The 17773-nt window shown below is 52.8% G+C and overlaps 1 long non-coding RNA gene across 3 annotated transcripts in view; it reads left to right on the top strand.

The window, feature by feature from the left end:
* The window catches only part of LOC112579189, a 35368-nt gene extending 29634 nt beyond the window's left edge, over window positions 1-5734 (top strand). Inside the window, exons 1-2 of one of the 3 annotated variants that reach the window (XR_006639849.1) lie at window positions 966-1180; window positions 3381-5734. This is a non-coding gene — a long non-coding RNA (uncharacterized LOC112579189). Of the gene's footprint in view, window positions 1-965; window positions 1181-2122; window positions 3022-3380 lie in introns of those variants that run through there. The other 2 variants (XR_006639850.1, XR_006639848.1) reach the window with 2 other exon arrangements.
* The last annotated feature ends 12039 nt before the right edge of the window (window positions 5735-17773 follow it).

Below are 17773 nucleotides of genomic sequence, written 5' to 3'. Positions count from 1 at the left end.
GGGGCTGGAGTCCCATCCGGGGGCAGCTGGCTGCCCATGTGGTACCAGGGCCACAGCCACGCAGGGAGGGCCTGGATCCTTGGGGACCCTGGGAGAAGGCCCGGTGCACGGGGGCGTTGTTCGGTGGCGTGTCCTTTGGATTTCCACCCTGCAGCCTCCGGGGCATGCCTCATCGGACCGCTGGGCCCGCTGCACCCCGCGTGGGTAACCCAAGTTTCTGTAGGGCTTGCGGCTGCAGCCACTGAGCCAGGGCGGCTCTGTTTTTCCTCAACGGTTAGCTTGTCCTATTTGACATTGAAGACAATGTCAAATGATTTTCCCGAGAACGCCAGGGCAGCATCTTCATGCCTGCCGTATCGGCCGTCACAACCAGAAGCCTGGTTTCCAGGAAAGCAGTCACTCGATCCGACCTGCTGAAACCTGGCCCAGCCCCCGGCAGGGCATGCTGCCCCAGGACTCCTCAGCGCCAGGCTGCGCTAGCTGCCGCCTCTTCTCGTCCCTTCTAGCTGGCCAGCCTTCCTCCCTCTCCTCCCCAACGAAGCCTTGCCCCCCGGGTCCCTCTCCTCCTTGATGTCCAGGCTGGTCATTTGTGGAGTGCTGGGAGGGCGTTGGGTTTGGGGCTGGGGGCTGATGGCTGATGCTCTTTGTTTCTGAAAATATCCCAGGCCCTGGCTGCTCTGATCTCTTCTCTGGGCAGAGGCTCCGGGAATGCCAGCTGCTCGCTGCATGGTGGGGCGGGGTGGTCCGAGGAAGACCCTCTATTGCCCCGCCTCCCTCCCTGGGGCTATGAGTAACGCCATGTCTCTGTACCCCGCATCCTGTGAAGCGCTTGGGAAAGATGACTGGGATGCTGACATGTGATGCCTAGGTACCTCCTGAGCCAGCAACCATCTCGAGTTAGCTCAGGGGTGCCTGGGCGGGCCACGGAAAAGCGGGGCTGTGTCTTGTGATGCGAAGAGGTTCTTTTCCTAACCATATATGTCCCCCCAAGAGAACCCATAAATAATGTGGTCACCCTGGCTGGGCTGTCTTTCCATCACAGCCCTGGGAGCCCTCTTGGCCCAGCTCGCTCTTCTCCTGTTTCAATTTCCATGTCCTCTCAGCTCTGTAACCCAAGGAGCAACTCAGGGCTTAGCAACAGCTGACAACCCGGCAGGCAGCTCCCAGCCGTGGCTTCTGGGTAAGGGGCGATGGGCACTGAGTTGCAGCTGTGCTCTGGGGCACTCTGTCCCCGGGAACGAGGATGTGTACTGGGGAGACATGGAACCTTGGGTACCAAACCCGGAGGATCTGGCAAGGCCGTGCGAGCGAGGGATGATCTGGGAGACGCTGATGAATGCTTCTCCCGGGAGGATCACACAGACACTCTTGCCTCACACCCTCACCCTCCGCCTCGGTTCCCCACCAGAAAGGGGGACCACCGCTCCTTCGAGGGGCGTGCGTGACTAGGTGCTGCCCCCATGGCTGCATCGGGAGCTTGAGGGACCTTTCCAAATCCAGCCCAGCCCAGCCCTGAATTTTATGGGTGAAGAAACTCAAGTCCAGGGGAGAAGTGACTTGTTCCAAGTTGGAGTAGGGTGAGACTTGAACCTAGAGCCATTAGTCCGCACACCAGGAAGCGGGGGGCTGCCCGCTCCCCGCACCGTGTTTCTCTTGCAGGGGGTGGGGGTTGAATGCACCCCGGGGAGCTGGAAGATCCAAGGCATCGGACACCACGGACTTCATCCCCAGAGTCTGGTCCCTGCACCCCTATCCCTGCCACTGGCCCCTCCTCCTGCACCCCAGGAGCCCTTCCAAAAGCGATGGCTTTTCCTTGTGCCTCAAAGTAAATCCTGCACCGCCGTTGCTTGGGGGAGGGACAGGTGGAGTGCCAGGTTGGGGTGCCTGGGCAGAACACCCAGAGCCGATCCTGCCTCCAGCTGTTCTTTTATTGTCGTGCGCAGGCAGTGAAGGGAGCCAAGGGGGGAGGGCGGCCCAGCACGTCCGGGGGGAGTGCCTGCAGCAGCAGCTGGGGGCTGACAGCGAGGCCGCCAGCGAGCCCTCAGCTCTGCGGATCTGTCGCTCACGCCGCGGTGGGAATCTCTGAGAACGCCCCTGAAGGCGACAATGTGGACAAGGCCGCTCCAGGCTGGGGGTGGGGGTGGGAGGGGGGCTTGAAGGGGCGCCTGCCCTCAGGGCTCTGGAATGCCATGCATGTGTTTATCTGCTGAGCCGGGCCTGCCCGCTTGGTCCACCTCGGCGTTCTCCATGGGCTCACATGCCATCGGTCTCTGATAAACGTGAAAAAATAGCAACATCTGAGCCACCGACCTTCACATAGAGGCCTTGGAGACCACAGCCAGGGCGGTTGCTCCTCTGTGGGGTCAGACAGCCAAGGTCTGCAGAGGGGGAGAGAGAAGCATACCCTCAGATCAGGGGTGGGGACGCCGGGGTCCAGGGCGCTACGGAGTCTGCCCTGGACACAGCCGGGCTTGGAGGCCACGGCAAGCAGGATGGGGCCGGATGCTGTCCCACAGATGCCGGGCGGCGTGCCCTCTGCACACTGATGGCGGGGCCCAGCCCGCCCGCTCCAGCCCCGCAGACATCTCTGGGCACCTCGCGTGTCAGATGCCACACTGAGGCCAGGCCCCTGCTGGCACCCCTCTCCTTTGCCTGCCCCCCCTCCCACAAAGTCCCTGCTCCACTGTTCAGCCGAGACTTCCTGGTCTGCGGTGAAGGATGGGAGGGCCTGGGGTTTTCCAGACAGTCTGAGTTGTGGGTTCTGATCTCTTCCTTAAAAAAAAAAAAGAATAAGCCAACATTGTAGCCTTGCCTGCACGGTCCGGTCAGTGGAATGCAAGCAAAGTCTTCATTTGGAGCCAACTCTCTCCCTTTTCTTTCCTTTTTCCTAAGACTTCCCAGGTGGTGCTAGTTATAAAGAACCCGCCTGCCAGTGCAGGAGACTCAAGAGATGCGGGTTCGATCCCTGGGTCAGGAAGATCCCCATTCTTGCCTGGAGAATCCCATGGACAGAGGAGCCTGGTGGGCTACAGTCCACGGGGTTGCAAAGAGTCTGACATGACTGAACTGACTAAGCACGCAAACACATGCGAGAGGGGGGCAGGTGAAAGTGGGAGAGGGGAGGCGACCCGTGTCTCCTGAGGGCTTGGTCCTCCTTGAAAGGCAAGATTAGGTCACTTATTTATGTCCCTGCCCATCTGATGGGATGGGTGAGGCAGCTGGGGTTTGGGGGTGTTGGAGTGGCCAGGATGAGCCGCCGGCCGGGGATGGGGCCACATCCCCGGCTGGCAAGTTGGAGCCCGGAGCCTCTCCAGGGCTTGCTGTTAACACACCAGCATCCTCCCAACGACGGTCTTATGAGGTCTTTCCTCATTTTACAGATGAGGAGACCGAGGCTCAGAAGATTTAAGTTCCTTCCCAAAATGGTGACTTCAAAGCCGTGGAGCCAACGTTACAGCAGCACCAGGGGTCTTCTGGATGACTGGACCGAAGGAGGGACCAGCCAGCCCCGTTTGCCAGGGATTCTCCCAGGCTTAGCCATGCAGGTGTCATGGGAAAGCCCTTAATCTTGGGCAAATCCAGGGATGTTGGTCACCCCATTAAATGCTCATCTGTCTCCTCTTTTCTTATTGCTTTTGATTTTCACAGCAACACACTGTTAACTTTAGCTGTTTTTTGGGGCAAAGACAGAGAACTGCCCCAGAATGGCGCCCCTGGTTCTGGGGGCCATTTGAGGATGATGGGGAGGAGTGTGCTGGGCACAGAGCTGGGAAGGCAACGAATATCCACTCAATGCCCACTCAGCAACGCTTGTTGTCGCCCTGACCCAACGTGGGGGGCAGGAGAAGGGGAAGGGACACGGGAGTGAGGGCAAAACAGGGGACCCGGGTGGAGGGGAGGGAGCACCGAGTGCCGAGTTCCAGCTGGGCGGCCTGGCCACCCCCACCACGTCCTGGAGCCTGGACTGCTCTATGGGGCACGCCTGGGGCACAGGGTGGAGGTCAGGTGAAGAAGCTCTGGCCAAGCAAGGATGTGAGGCTGGGGGTGGGGGTCCCCTTAGGGGATGTGAGGATCGCTGTCATAGTGTGGCGGGGAGGCAAGGAAAAGCAGAGGACCTCTGGGGGTGGGGGGGGTGGGGGGGGTAGAAGAAGTTTCGGGCAGTCTGTAAGCTGTAAGCCGAGTACCGGGTCTGCCACGAGCCAGGCGTCTGTCTGTGCTTTCCGGCACTCAGCCCCTCGAGCCTCCGAATCCCAGGAGGTAGGTATCGTCCTGGTCCTCGGGATCTCCGTCTTACAAACGCGAGTAAAGGCACAGATGAGTAAAGAAACCTGTCTAAGGTCACACGGGGAGACATGATGGAGCTGGGGTTCCCATGTGTCTGACGGTAGAGGAGGAGAGGCGTTTTCCCTTCCTTCCTTCCCTCCTTCCCTCTTGCCTTCCTTTCTCTCCCTCCTCTTCCCTCCCCTTCTTCCTCCTCCTCCTTTTAAAATGATGCAGCCTTTTCTTGACCCACCAGGCTAGGTGGGTCGAGTCTAGGGAAAGTCTTCTTTTCCAGCCAGCCCCTGCCCGCTTCCTTTTTCACTTTCTTCCCCAAAGGCTGGGAGAGGGGACTATTTCAGCGCCCCCACCCTTTCCTGACTCAGGCCCCGTCGGGCAGTCGGGCTGAAACGCGGAGAGAGACGTGGTGACTGGTGTTCCGGGCGAATGTGAATGTGAGATAGGTGAGCGCGGATGAAAGCCGCTCCAGGAGAACATCCGGATCCTGGAGCCTGCCGACTGCCAGCCCCGCCCTGCGAGTCCACGTCTAAAGCCCCGATCCCGTCTCCACGGCTGGTCTCCATCAGGAGCCCGGGGAGGGCGCACACCCTGAGGTCAGCCGCTGGCTCAGTCCCCGCCCGCTGCCCGGGAGGCAGCCTCCGGGCATCCTCTGCACCTGCGTCTGGTGGGAAATCGGGGGTGGTAGGTCAAGAGGGAACCTGCGCAGGGCGTGGGTTCCCTGCCCTGGGCAAGCTCCGCCTCCGCCCCGGCCCTCTTGACAAAGACCTCCCGTGAGTCAGCGCTCAGGCCCCGCCCCACCCGCGGGGCGCTCTGCCCAGCGCCACCCCCGCCGCCACCTCCTCACCCTCATCCGTGACTCACCTGTCTCCCGCTGGTCCCCATCGCCGAGTCTCCGCGGGGCTCGTCCAGGGACCGGCCCTTCTGGGAACCGCAGGACCACACCACGTGGCTGACCGGCCTGCACATCAACGCACTGAAATGAATGGACAAGACAGGCCCAGGACTAGCATCCGCTTCTGAGCGGTGAGGACTCTTGGTTCACATCGCTTTCTCAGTGGAAGTTCTCTTTTTGTCAACACGTTAGGGAATTGGACATAACGCCTAGAGAGAAGCCGTTTCTAGAGAAGCACTTTAGGGAGTGCCTGAAACTGCAGCGTTGTGGCAGGTGTCTGTGATGCAGCCCACCACAGCAGGAGTAACTGAGGCTGAAATCAGTCTTTCTGAGTGAGTGAGTGAAAGGCGCTCAGTCATGTCCGACTCTTTGCAACCGACTCTTTGCAACTGTATAGTCCATGGAATTCTTCAGGCCAGAACACTGGAGTGGGTAGCCTTTCCCTTCGCCAGGGGATCTTCCCAACCCAGGGGTTGAACCCAGGTCTCCCACACTGCAGGTGGATTCTTTACCAGCTGAGCCACAAGGAAAGCCCAGTCTTTTTAGCTCAGTAGAAAATTTATCGAATAAATGAATACAAATTCTGTTTTTAGGTCTGATGTTTGAGCAAGTGTAGACTGAGAATTCTCTGTAATCTGAACATCACTACTGATGCAAAAATGTGATTATTCCAATCTAATCTGGCTTGAAAGGTGGAGCAGTTTGAGATCAGGAATAGGTCATGAGACCAAGATGAAAGAATCAGCGACTGCAGTGCACCTCTTTGCCACAATTGGCTAAAGGCAGGTTGCACGGATTGTGCACTGTGCAACTCCAGAAGGCACTCTTCCTGCAACCACAATACGCAGAGTGTTTTGCAAAGCAATGGCCCTGGGTAACACGTTTCCCAATCCTTTAGTGAGGGGTATGTGGGAAATTCCCTGGTGGTCCAGTGGTTAAGACTCAGTGCTTCCAGTGCAAAGGATGCAGACTCGATTCCCGGGTGGGGAACAAAGATCCCACAGGCTGTGCCATGTAGCCAAGAAAATAAATTAAAAAATAAAAAGCTACTACCAGAACAAAACAGTGCATATTATTTGGAGTTCATCTTTGTGTCTATTTAGGCTTTCCTTAACTGTTTAGCAAATTCCATATATAATTCATTCATATGGATTCAGCCAATTCAGAAATTTTTGTTATGAAATGATCACAGGTTTATAGGAAGTTGAAAAGCAGTATACAAGAAGGTCCCAGTGTACACTTTATACACTTTATCGAGTTCTGCTCAATGATAAAACTAGACATAATGTCTAATATGAAAACCAGGAAGTTGCCATTATTACAATCCACTGAGCTTATTCAGATTTCAGCAGCTTTACACGCAGTGTGTGTCTGTGTGTGTGTGTGTGTGTGTGTGTGTGCGTGCGTGCGTGCACGCACACTTCAGTACAGTTTCATCATAATAAAGTGGTGGTACGTTCTGGTAAACACCTCCACAATGAACATACAGAAAACCATTCCGCATCCAGGGACACCTCCCACCTATTACACCCTCCTCTGTTCCTAACCTCTGGTGGCTACTAAGTGGTCCTCTGGCTCTATAATTTCATTTCAAGACTGTTATATAAATGGGGATTTAATCTTTTAAAAAACTGCCATTTTTTGGGGGGGGCAATCATTTTTAAAGTAATTCTTTTGTTACAAAGTTCTGACTTAAAGATTTCTAGGTAAGTATTCCTCAGAAGTGCTTGAACTAGGGAGACCCAGCTATTAGGGATCAAGAATACGACGCCTGGAGGGACAGCAGAAACCAGGAGAGCACTTATTAAGCACCTGCTGTGTGCCAGGCCCTGTGCTCAGGCTTCATGTGGGCTGCTGATAGAATGGGGCCTTGAGAGGCGGACTCCTCCTTGGGGGTCGTCCCCACTCTCCCCCAACACACACTTTTTACAGCTTCTGCACACAAGCTTCTCGTTGGGTCACTGTCGCTCCAACAGCAGGAGTGTATCTTGCTGCTCAGGGAGCAGGCTCTCGGGCCTGCTTGTGGCTCTTGCGTTGCTCTTGCTGCTGAGACCGAATGCCACGTGGGAGCTGGACACAGGTGGCCTTCATCACTGGCATCGCTTCCTGGAGCCATTCAGCTGCATCAGGTTCTCACCTCTGAAGATCTGCAGAGAACCCTCGCAGCTGCTCTTGGCGCCCTTGGCACTTCCAGGAATTAAAGGTTAATGGAGAGGAGCTCACTTTCCCAAGTCTTCAGATGTGTATGAGTTTAGGAAGTTCCCTTCTTAAGGTTATTAAGGCTCAGTGGCCTGGTGAGCCCAGGTCTCCAGGGAGGTAATGTAATTTGCCCAGTATCTGGGAGCTTTGGGCTGAATTGGCACAAACTGGTGAACAGGGACATTAAACCAGGGATGAATTACAGGCACCTCCGGGTTCTCAGGTCCAGAGGGCTCTGAAAACAGGAGTGAATGTGATGGGTCTGACCAGTTAGGCGCCGTGCCACCTGAAGTAAAGGCATCTGCCGAAGGTCACTTTGGAGCCCATGTTGCACTCTGGTTTTGTGACGTCTCTACCTATTCATCAGTGGGGCTATGCCTGATGCAGAGCAGGTACAGCCTCGGTGTGTCAGCCTTGTCTGAACACCAGCGAATATACTCCAGCCAGTCTACAGGCAGAGTCCTCCGGTATGACAGTCCAGTGGTATAGAGATTGAATATTTACAACCGTTTTGAAGTTGGGACACCTGTTGTTGTTCGGTTAGCATGGTGGCCAAGAAGGTCATGTTGCCTAACATTTATACTTTATTTATTTAGGCGAATAATAATTGATGGTGTTGGTGGGATTTTGTTGGACTAAAAAAACTGGAGGCCCCTTGAACATGGCCACAGGAGACAGCTTGCGTTTAACCATTGTTTCTAAGCTAGAATCCGAGGCCATAGAGCCAGAAGTCAGAAAGGCTGCTATTTGGTTCTCACCCAAGGAGAGAAACAGTGACTGTGTCATGGTCACGGGGCACGCGACAACCGTGCAGGTACATTCAGCCCAAGCGGTAGACAGCTTTCATGATTTCAGAAATTTTGCAGATGGTGACTGCAGCCATGACATTACAAGACACTTGCTCCTTGGAAGGAAAGCGAGGACAAACCTAGACAGAGTATTAAAAAGCAGAGACATCACTTTGCTGACAAATGTCCGTATAGTCAAAGCTATGGTTTTTGCAGTAGTCATGTACGGATGTGAGAGTTGGACCCTAAAGAAGGCTGATGCTTTTGAACTGTGGTGCTGGAGAAGACTCTTGAGAGTCCCTTGGACTGCAAGGAGATCCAACCAATCCATCCTAAAGGAAATCGGTTCTGAATATTCATTAGAAGGACTGATGCTGAAGCTGAAGCTCCAGTACTTTGGCCACCTGACGTGAAGAGCCGACTCATTGGAAAAGACCCTGATGCTGGAAAGATTGAAGGCAGGAGGAGAAGGGGACGACAGAGGATGAGATGGTTAAACAGTATCACTGACTCAATGGACATGAATTTGAGCAAAATCCAGGAGATAGTGGAGGACAGAGGAGCCTGGTATGCTGTAGTCCATGGAGTCAGAAAGAGTTGGACATGACTTAGTGACTGAACAGCAACAACATTAAACTTTTGTTCTTCACCCCTTGTCTTGGAAACCCCCTCATTCTCAGTCCCCTTCTCATTATGGTTAAAATAGTGTAGTACTCACTTGTGAGTCCCTCAAGGACAAAAACAGATTCCCGTTTAGCAGATTACAAGTCAAAACAAACAACTTTAAAGCAAAGTCCAAAGTAAGTTGATCCTAAAAGGAACACCGAAAAATTTTTGTTTACAAATAAGAACACCATGACGCACTGGAGATAGAATTTCTCAATAAAGAGAAGTCCTTAGATTTATCACATGGACTCGCCGTCCACCCTTGTTCCTTCATAGTGAGCATCCTTCTGTGAGAAGCACATTAAAGCCCCCCTTTCTGTCATCTACAATCCTAACATCCAGAAAGCGGTGAAAACCAACAGAGTTTTGTATATCTGAGGCCACTGGCAGCAACATCCGACCTGAACTGACTTAAAACTACTTACAGAACTTATTTATCTCATTTGCTGTGAGCTTTCACATTTCATCCCCAAAATATTGATGTTTGAGCAAGGATATGAACTTGGGCACACTCTGGGAGGTGGCGAGGGACAGGAAGGCCTGCGTGCTACCGTCCATGGGGTCACAAAGAGTCACACGACTTGGCTACTAGACACCCACATGGGGCAGGACCCATGTTACACAAGTTCAGGTGGACGCACTGCCTTGTCTTTTTAAAAATCTGAAAACCTCTGAATTCTTAACACGGCTGCTGCCAGGGTTCTGGATAAGAGATTGTGGACCTAAAACACAGCCTTGCTATTTTTGATAGACGAGGGGACCCAACCAGATGGCTCAGCTCATCAAGCCTTTAGTCCTGTCCCTGACAAAGTCTAAGGCGACATAATCCCACATTAAACCCTGGACTCCAGCGCTTCCTCTGTCCTGCCCTGTGTCCAAGCAGCGAGGACTTCAGGCCGGCTGGGCATAGAGGTAACCACAGCACTAACCCTCCTGCGGCTTCTCCGTGTAGATGAGGCAAGGAGGAGTGCTGGGCCCATCACTGCCCAGGCATCCATCGGGTGTGTGAGACCTTAAGGTAAATCCACTGAGTCATCCCCTCGTTAATTCGTCAACCTTTCATTCACTCAGCTACCATTTACCTTTTGTGACCTCATGATGTCTCACGGAGAGCCACGCACGAAATGAGAGGCAGAGGGTGGAGCTTGGACTCAATCAGGATTTCCCAGACAATGTTCTATAGAATCCAAGAGATGGCAGTGGATTTAAGAGGAAAAAGATTTCCATGATTAAGTCTTGAAAATGATGCATGAAACAGGGTTAAAACAGGTTTCTTCACTGCCACTCTTCTGGGTCTTTGATAATGTAATATGCATGACTGACATCCAAAAGTGGGCATTAGTGTTGCCCAAGGAAGGCTTGCCCAAGGCCTCTGGGTCTCTCCCAGTTCGGAGCGGTTTCATATTCTATGGAGGCTGTAGGAATGAATTACACAGAAGTTGGCAGGCTGGGATGACTCCATAATGCAAAGGGAGACATTCTCCCTGTGTTGTCAAGGGCTGGAGGCAATTGTTGCCTCTACCAGCTACTCTGAAACAATGTGCCAGAGCAGGTGGCCACCTGGGCTGTGGGAGTCAAGAGGATACTTTTCTGAGCTCATCTAACCTGGAAAGGTAATAGCCTCTTGTGAGCAATTTCCAGCCGCATCTCTGAATTTCTTCTCTTCCCTAGACAGCTTGCCTTTCAGGGCGTTGTGCCAGGCACACAGAGAACACTCCTGCCCTCTGACCTCTTATAGCATTTTGAGAACTAAGATTTCTCCTGAGCCAAGAATATGTGGAGTATAAGAGGAGTCCTGTTTTCATGACTGTTGTTTTTTTTCCCCCTGCCCCTGGATTCCTTATGATAACCTCATTATACTATCCTTGGGATCAACCACGGTAGTGAAAGTGAAAGTCATTCAATTGTGTCCAACTCTTTGTGACCCCGTGGACTATACAGTCCATGGAATTCTCCAGGCCAGAATACTGGAGTGGGTAGCCTTTCCCTTCTCCAAGGGATCTTCCTAACCCAGGGATCAAACCCAGGTCTCCTGCATTGCAGGCAGATTCTTTATCAGCTGAGGCACCAGGGGAGCCCAAGAATACTTGAGTGGGTAGCCTAAATCCTCTCCAGTGAATCTTCCTGACCCAGGAATCAACCCGGGGTCTCCTGCATTGCAGGCGGATTCTTTACCAACTGAGCTGTCAGGGAAGCTCCAACCAAGGTATGTCTATTATCTATCTATCAATCATCTATATCTATGTATCCATCTATTTATCATCTATATCTATCTATGTACCTGTCCATCTATCTATCATTTATCTATATCTAGCAGAGACATTACTTTGCCAACAAAGGTCCATCTAGTAAAGGCTATGGTTTTTCCAGTGGCCATGTATGGATGTGAGAGTTGGACTGTGAAGAAGGCTGAGCACGGAAGAATTGATGCTTCTGAACTGTGGTGTTGGAGAAGACTCTGGAGAGTCCCTTGGACTGCAAGGAGATCCAACCAGTCCATTCTGAAGGAGATCAGGCCTGGGATTTCTTTGGAAGGAATGATGCTAAAGCTGAAACTCCAGTACTTTGGCCACCTCATGCGAAGAGTTGACTCATTGGAAAAGACTCTGATGCTGGGAGGGATTGGGGGCAGGAGGAGAAGGGGATGACAGAGGATGAGATGGCTGGATGGCATCACCGACTCGATGGACGTGAGTCTGAATGAACTCCAGGAGTTGGTGATGGACAGGGAGGCCTGGCGTGCTGCGATTCATGGGGTTGCAAAGAGTCAGACATGATTGAGTGACTGAACTGAACTGATCATCTATCATCTATGTACCTAATCTTTGTGGAGAGGGATCAGTAGGTCCCTTCCCTGAAGCTGTGAGCTCACCTGGCAGTGAGGAAAGAGGGAAGAAGGGTCAGAGGAGAGGGCGTGGGGTGATGACATCCCTGAGCTGGGCAGTGGGTGTGGGTGGCCTGACCCCAGGTCCTCCCCTTCCAGAAATCCTGGCACACCTTAACTGGGGAGAAGGTGCCTGGTTGCTCATCTACCGGCTAAGGGCCTGGACCCGCCGATAGAGCCTGAAATGCCAGGCGGGTGCTCTGGCTCTCCTGCCCCTGTGGCTCCTCCTGCCCCTGGTTCCTGCACGGCTTGTCCCCCACCTGCAGGCTCACCCTGCTCTCAGCGCCTCTCCCACCTCACCTGACCTCACTGGGGCACACGGGGATGACACCTGTCTCTCCCACCATCACAGAGAGACTTGGACTTCTCAGAAGCTACTTCCTTGTCAGGGTCTGTGTGTGTGTGTGAAATAGCTTTATTGAGATAATTTACACATCCACTATTCACCCATTTGCAATCACTGCTATAATCAGTTTTAGGACGTTTTTGTTACTTCGAAGATAAACCTCTATAACTCCTCTTTAGCTTCCACCCTCCTGTCCCGACATCCCACTCCCCACCAGCCGTAAGCAACCACTACTCTACTTTCTGTTTTATTTAGCAAGCGTGCGTGTGTGCTAAGTTGCTTTGCTTCAATCGTGTCTCACTCTTTGCAACCCCAGGGACTGTAGCCCACCAGGCTCCTCTCGCCATGGGATTCCCCAGGCAAGAATACTGGAATGCATTGCCATTCCCTCCTCCAGAGGATTTTCCTGACCCAGGGATCAAACCCCCGACTCTTACATCTCCTGCTCTGGCAGGTGGGTTCTTTACCACTACTGCCACCTGGGAAGCCCCATTTACCAAGCACCCAGGGGAAACAAATGCAAACCCTTTCTCTTGCAATGGAAACTATACTCACTGTCAGCTGCATAGGAACTGTGCCCCCAAAATCAGCTCAGTGAGACAGAGGTGGGGAGGCTCCATGTGTGAACACTGGGAGGTCAGAGGTCACAGAAGGCTAAAGATCATGGTTCCTTCTTCTGCTTCCTGTGCCAGGGGACTCAGGAGACATTTCTTGCCCCAAACTTTCCTCCTGGTGACTAAGTAAAGGGCCGCTACCAAGAAGCCGATTACAAAGCAGACATAGGGACCTCCAGGCAGAGCCGGAACTTACATTGTGAGGCGTCAAAGCTGCAGGAAGCTTACTCACCTAGGGCCCATTTAGCCCCATTCTGTGGATGTGGAAACTGAGGCTCAGAGAGCATCAAGACAGGACTGGAATCCAGATACCTGTGAATCCTGGACTCCATTCTCTCAGCAGAACAAAAAGCATTTTGTCCAAGTGTATGGCGAGTCAGATCAGGCTAGAAGGCTTGAAAAGGAAATCTGCAGAAGATGCCACTTAAACACGGAGAAAAGGCACTGCTGTCTCATGATTAGAAAATGAAGCATCTTCTGGAAGCCTCTCCCCTCGAGCTATGTTCACAATGGAGGGCATTGTGGGGAGCATCAGGAGGCTTTCAGGAGGGGTCGTGTTCAATTGTGGCTCAGGTGATAAACAGCCTGCCTGCCGATGTAGGAGATGAGGGTTCGATCCCTGGGTCAGGAAGATCCCCTGGAGAAGGAAACGGCAGCCCACTCCAGTATTCTTGCCTAGGAAATCTCATGAACGGAGGAGCCTGGTGGGCTAGAGTCCATGGGGTCACAACGAGTTGGACACTACTTAGCAAAAGCAGCAACAGTGTGTTCAACTAGGTTTGCGTTTTAGAGAGGAGACATCACGGCGATCAGCTGTCCCACGTAGGGGAGGTACCCGGCGGGGCAGGAGGGGATCCACTTGGGGTGACCGATGATGGTGGCCTGGTACAGAGGCAGTAGAATTTGCATGCAGGAGTTTCAGAGTTTTTCTAAATTTAGTTTGGATGCTTTTAGTCATGGAAAGGTCTTTTAATTTTCCTTGGACACTCAGATGAGCTTACAAAACAACATTTTCAGTGTAAAAGCATCAGACACATGTGGGTCACTTCAGTTCCTCCCCGGCAGCACTCCAAAGAAGTTTTTTTAGAAAACTGGTGCTTGGCAGCCATACACAGATAAAGTATTCGTGAAGAGTCATTTGTTGGTGCTTTGACTTTTAAAATCTGTTCCAAAAAAATGAAGACTAGGAAACGGCCTTGGGCTCAACTTTCCTGTGAAATGAAGCAGAGTGTGTGTTGAGTGACTCTCTTGCCCCCAGAAAAAAATCCTTGTGGGGAGGACAGGATGAAAATAAAAGTCAATGAGGCCTAATTCCTACCCCGTGCAACTTATAATGAAGTTGGATAATGAAATGACACACATGGGACTACTGATTATGTAATTAAGTGTTAGGGAGACTGTTACTGGCTTAAAATAAAGTGATACTTTATGGCCAGCAGGGAGCTGAGTAGCTTGGAGTTGCCTGGAGGAGGTAGGCTTGGAGTAGCTCAGAATGACTGTGCGTGCGTGTGTGCTAAGTTGCTTCCGTCGTGTCTGACTCTTTGTGACCCCATGGACTGTAGCCTGCCAGGCTCCTCTGTTCCTGGGATTCTCCAGGCAAGAATACTGGAGTGGGTTGCCATACTTCCCTCCAGGGGATCTTCCTGACACAGGGATTGAACCCGCGTTTCTTACCTCTCCAGAGAAGACGGGGAGGGCAAGCCCTGTGGGTGGGGAGCACACAGGGCTGGACTGAGGGGATCATCCTGAGTGCTCTGCACCAGGTCAGTGCTCCCTCCAGACAGAGCTGCAGGGCACAAAGATGGAGAAGAGGAGATTGCAGGCTCGAAGGGGCCCAGGAAGCTTTTCTTAAGCAAAGAGCGTACTGTTTTGAGTGATGACTCCTCGTCCTTTTGATGTGTTTAGTGTTTAATGCTCCTGGGCTGAGAGTTTGGAAAGGAAATGCAGCCCTGGTCTTGGCACGGTTTCACAGAGACAGGGAGGCTTGTAGGGGGCTCCCCTGTCCCCCAAAGAGGAAGAGCCCCTCTTCCCATCCTGATGTATGTCCAGAGCCACTGAAAAGAGACACGTCCTTTCCCAGGAGCTCTGCTGTGTCCAGACAGGCTTAGGGACTTTAAGGAGGAAGGGATTCATCTCCGCCTTTGCCAGCCCTCTCCACTCTGGGGCTTCCTTGATTGACGGCGTGAGACATAGTTACTGCCTCTATTGGGTCACCTGTCTCTTCCTACGTATATGAATTTTTGGCAGGTTCAAAACCATATTTTTAACCCATTTTGATTGGCCTGCATATCTCCCAGGTGTCACCTGGGGCCCTGGGAAGAACCATGTGGTGGCAGAAACCTGGAACATCTACCTGGAGCCTGCAAGCCTGGAAGTGAAGGGCGTTCTTGGCTTTCATCTCGAAGCCTTTTCAGAGCCCTCATGGTGAAGCCTGCAGCCAAGGAGACATGCCGTTCCCAGGGTCTCAAAGTTGTCCAAATCTGAGAACATCTTTGATATGTGATAAAACTGCTTTCCATGTGTCTCCTTTGAAAGAAATCAAAATAAGCCCAAATCTGTGGACTGGACTTGCCCATTGAATGCGTGTTTCTTAGTCAGGGTACTATTTAATAGTCAGGATGCACTGGGTTATCCTACAGTAAACCCCCCCTCCCCCACCAAGTCTCAATGGCTTAAAGCCCAAAAGGTTTACTTCTCTTTCTCACTACATACCCACTACGAGTGGGCACCAGGGCTCTTCTTCATGCCAGCCTCACCCCAGGACTGGGGCAGCCAGACCGAGCACCGAGCCCAGGTCTGCTGTTCCCCAGGCCAGACGTAAAGAGCATCCTGGTGAATCGCCATGCTTCCTAGGGCTCCTGTCTGGACCCAGGTCACCTCTGTGTGCATTGCTTTGATCTCAGCCAGACCCCAGGCCACTTCTAACTTTAAAGGGGCAAGAGTGGTGGGCCATGGTGTAAGGAGACTGGAAATTTGGTGACCCTCAAACCGTGTGACCTCTGAAAGGTGGGGATGCAGTGACGATATGGCCTGGAAACCATAAGGCCAGTGATTTTGTGTCATTAACTCTTGCCTGTAGGCAAATCATATAACTTCCAAGAGATCTAGTTCCTTTTCCTTAAAGCAGGGAACTGGGTAGGGAGGGATGGAGAAGGGAACAGAAAACCCCCTCGTGTGTGGCCTGCCTCGTGGTAATGCTGTGTGATTGGAAATAAGACGAGGCCTGGAGAGTGAAACAGGAGGGAAAGGCAGCAGAAGCATTTTTCACTATGGCTGAGAAGGCGCCAGGGAACTGCAGCCCCGAGGTTGTCCTGGGCAGCTTCGTGCTTAAAATAAGGCTGCATGTATGCTCAGTCATGTCCGGCTCTGCGACCCCATGGACCGTAGCCCTCCAGGCTCCTCTGCCACGGAACTCTCCAGGCAAGAATACTGGAGTGGGTTGCTATGCCCTTCTCCAGGGGATCTTCCTGACCCAGGGATGGAACCTGTGTCTCTTGCGTCTCTGCCTTGGCAGAGGGACTCTTTACTCTTTACCAGTATGCCACCTGGGAAGCCCAGGATAAGGCTGCAGGTAACAGGAAAGCCAGCATAGCTGTGGCTTCAATAGGCTGGATGTTGGTCTCTCAGAGCTGAGGGGCACGCGGCCTAGGATGGGCAGAAAGGCTCCAGATTCTGGGGTCTCTGGCTCCCCCTACCTTGCTTCGTTGCCATCCCCTGAGTGTCTCCTGTTTCAGAGACAGGTTCTTTGGGATCCAGAATCTGAGGCCAAGGCAAATGCATCCATACTCAGTGGTGAGTGTGATCCCAGGAAGGGAGGCAGACGAAGAGGCTAAGGACGGAGGGAGACACTCAGGGCTGGAGGCTATGCCGTTCAGCTCTCAGCAGATGCAGCCAGAGGTGTTGTCTCATGGGAGCGTTTCCAGAAAGGCCCCTGGAGGAGAGAAGAATCTGTGGGCCAAGGCCTCCTTCCTGTTGGTCCACATGAGCTCCACAGGGTGTCAGGACCCCACCTTCCTCACAGCAGCTATCTGCATCTCCTGCTCAGGAAAGCCCGAGGCCTGGACATCAGTGGAAGTGTTCTCAGTGTGAATGAGGGCATGTGGGGCTGGGCAGAGAGCAAGTGGCAGCCCGAGGGGACTCCTGACCTGAACGTGTCCATCTGCACCCCAACAGACCTGGCCAGGTACAGCTCCTGGAGAGCAGGTCTCCTAGTCTCGTGAGCAGCAGTGGGAAAGCTATGGGGCAGGAGGGGAGGGGCCTGGAGAAATGGAACCTCTGCTTCGATGGGCCCTGCCCCACCCAGCAGGAAAAGGAAAAAAGTTAGGCACCATGACCTTGGCTGCCACGAGGTGGGATGGAACTCAACCAGCCTCTCCTTAAAAAATTGATACACTCTGCGGCCTACAAGAGTGTGGCAGGTATCAGGTGACCCTCTCAAAGGATCATTAGTGGCAAAGAGCAAACACAGCTGAGCAAATCCTGAGAGGTGCACACACTGATGTATTTCACAGATCAGAATGGCTGCAGGGGCCCCAGCCATCACACCCACATTCCTCCTACCAAGCCAGATGGACAGGACAGCTTGTACACGACCTCCTCACTGGCTTAGCTTTGGCTGGAACTTAGTCTTTTTTTTTTTTTTAATTTATTTAAATTGAAAGATAATTACTTTTCAATATTGTGATGGCTTTTGCCATACCTCAACATGAATCAGTTATAGGTATAGATGTGTCCCCTCTCAGAACTTAGTCTTAAGTACCACATTTAGACAAAAAGCATCATCATTATCCTGGGTGGTCTTCTGCTCAGCTAAACGTTGGCAGATGGGTACAGCAGAATACTGGGGCTGCCTGGCAATTGTGCCGCAGCAGACAAGGTCGACGGGCCCTGGGCTGGCACACCAGGGTCCCCATTGTGCAAACCAGCACGAGGAGGGATATGGGGGGAAGGGGAAGGGAGGAGACTGGGATGCATGAATAGGGGGCACCCCAGGGAAGGCAGATGTGCAGGAGGGACGAGGGGAGAGCAGGAAAGTGAGAAAAGGGGGTGAATGAAGAGAGAGGAAGAGGGGCAGGAGGCTCTCCCAACCGGTAGGCTGGGCTCTTG

This window comes from Bubalus bubalis, chromosome 2 (assembly GCF_019923935.1).
Source record: "Bubalus bubalis isolate 160015118507 breed Murrah chromosome 2, NDDB_SH_1, whole genome shotgun sequence".
Classification (NCBI taxonomy): Eukaryota; Metazoa; Chordata; class Mammalia; order Artiodactyla; family Bovidae; genus Bubalus; species Bubalus bubalis.
This window is presented reverse-complemented; position numbering and strand designations above follow the sequence as displayed.